General features: G+C 48.4%; 1 pseudogene; it reads right to left on the bottom strand.

The window, feature by feature from the left end:
• Positions 1 to 510: 510 nt before the first annotated feature.
• On the bottom strand, positions 511 to 1,790 carry LOC118011670 (annotated as a pseudogene).
• Positions 1,791 to 2,049: the final 259 nt, after the last annotated feature.

The raw sequence follows: 2,049 nt of genomic DNA, 5'->3' as shown, positions 1-2,049 counted from the left end.
CAAATGTTGGTGCCTCTTTTCCAAAGACCGGGAAATACGGATTATAATTTATTTTTTATCTAAAGTCAGTTCAATTTCATTTTTGGGATAAGAAGCTAGAAAACCCCAACTAGTAGAACAATAACTCTATGGATTTTTATTTTTAAAGCAGTCCGTAATGAGACAAAAATTAGTAAAATATTTTTGAAGCCAGATTGTCATTGGCCATGCTCTCAACATAATAAATATTATTTCCCGGGTACTTATTTTGTGATAGACAGTATGCTACTGCTTTATTTATTTATTTTTTTAAACAAGGAGTTTAGTTTTATTTTCTCTGTGCATTTGCAAAAAACTTAGGACCAACACAGAAATAAATAAAACCGCCTGTGAAAAACATTACACTTAAGAAAAAAAAAAAAGGCCTGAGAGGGATTAGTGCCTTAGCCATAGGGAGTTACAGCAACTCTGATTGGTCCAAGGAATTGAAAAGATATTGGGAAGATAGACCAGGAGGCAAAAGAACAGAAATTACTGAGGAAGAGGGCCTCGATGTGGGCCACGAGGGGAACTGGAGGCTGGGGGGTGGGCCGGGATGGAGGGAGGGGCCCCCACTGGTAGCCATAGGGTGGGGGTCATGGAGGCCCAGTGTATCCATGAGGAGGCGTCAGTGAGGAGGTCCACGCATCCCATATGGAAGCATAGGACCTGGGTGACCCATGGTAGATCCAAGCGGAGGCCCTCGAGGGGCATGCCCATTGGAGGAGGTCCAGGATGAGGCATTCCAGGTGGCAGTCGGGGTGGTGGCTGCCCCGCATAGCCTGGGGGCCCAGCATGGGGGTGTCCTAAGCCATGAGGGCCATGGTGGGCCAGCTGCATCTGAGACATCCCTGGATGGGGCATCCCACCCGGGGGGAATGGGGGAGGATGTGAGTGTCCATGTCCGGATGTCCAGCCCCTGGGGTTCCTGCTGATGGTGGGCCATGTCCTCCAGCCCCAGGAGGCATAGGTGGTGGGGGCATGGCTGGGGGTATCCCAGGTGGAAGGGCTCCAGGAGGTGGCACTGGGGGTGGGAAGGACCCAGGAGAAGGCATGCCTGGTGGAAGAAGCCTGGACCCTAGTGATGATACCACAGGATTGGGGGCTGAGGGTGGAAGGGGTGCATCTGCAAACAGCTGATGAGGGCAGTCAGCCTGGGACAGTGGGTTCTGGGCTGCCAAAAGTCGTTCAGCTGCTGCGCCATGGCGCTCACCCTTGGAGTTCTTCTTGAAGGCATAAGACACAGTGATAGGGAGGTTACAGAGATATTGCCCATTCATGGCCTCAGTAGCTGCATGCAAAGCATCAAATGAAGTGAAATTAATAAAGGCATAACCTTTGGAGTTGCCTGTGTCAGGATCCTGCATAATCTTTGGGGTTTGTAAGATGACCCAAAAGGCGCTGAAAGTATCAGAAAGCAGTTTCTCACCAATCTCCAGGTCTAGATTGCCAATGAAAATGTCGGCCCCCACGTCCAGGTTCTTGTTGTGAGTTGATGCTTTGTTCACCTGTATTGGTTTCCCATAGGGTTTGATAATGTTCATGATCTTAATGGCATACTCGGCATCTTCCTCACTCAAGAATTCCACAAAGCCATAGTCTTTGTGGAATTGGTGCTGACCTGTGACTCTATCCTTTGGCATGTGGATGTTGACTACTGGCCCTGCCTGGAGAAATAGCTCCCACAGCAATGGTTCGCTAACCTTCTCGTCCAGGCTCCCGACGTAGACAGTGGCATCCTGGTTCCACCCGGAGTTCGGCCAGGCCACCATGGCGAAAGAGCTCCTGCCGTCTCCAGGCAGCGATCCCGCCCTCTGACCGCCGACAGTATGCTACTGCTTTAAATACTTCCTGTAATTTTAAAATTTTGGATGTCTCAAATTATTTAGATAGCAAATGACAGGTCTAGATTTTGAACAGAATTCTGTCCTACTCTAAATTATGTGCTCCTTATGACTATATTCTATTGACTTCCTTATGTCAATAATAAGGCAAAGCATCTTGCTTGACTCAAAAAAATTTTTTAATTCC

Source organism: Mirounga leonina, unplaced genomic scaffold (assembly GCF_011800145.1).
Source record: "Mirounga leonina isolate KUSES-001 unplaced genomic scaffold, KU_Mleo_1.0 Mir_151, whole genome shotgun sequence".
In the NCBI taxonomy this organism is placed as follows: Eukaryota; Metazoa; Chordata; class Mammalia; order Carnivora; family Phocidae; genus Mirounga; species Mirounga leonina.
Note: the sequence above shows the minus strand (reverse complement) of the source record. Positions and strands in the feature narration are given on the sequence as shown.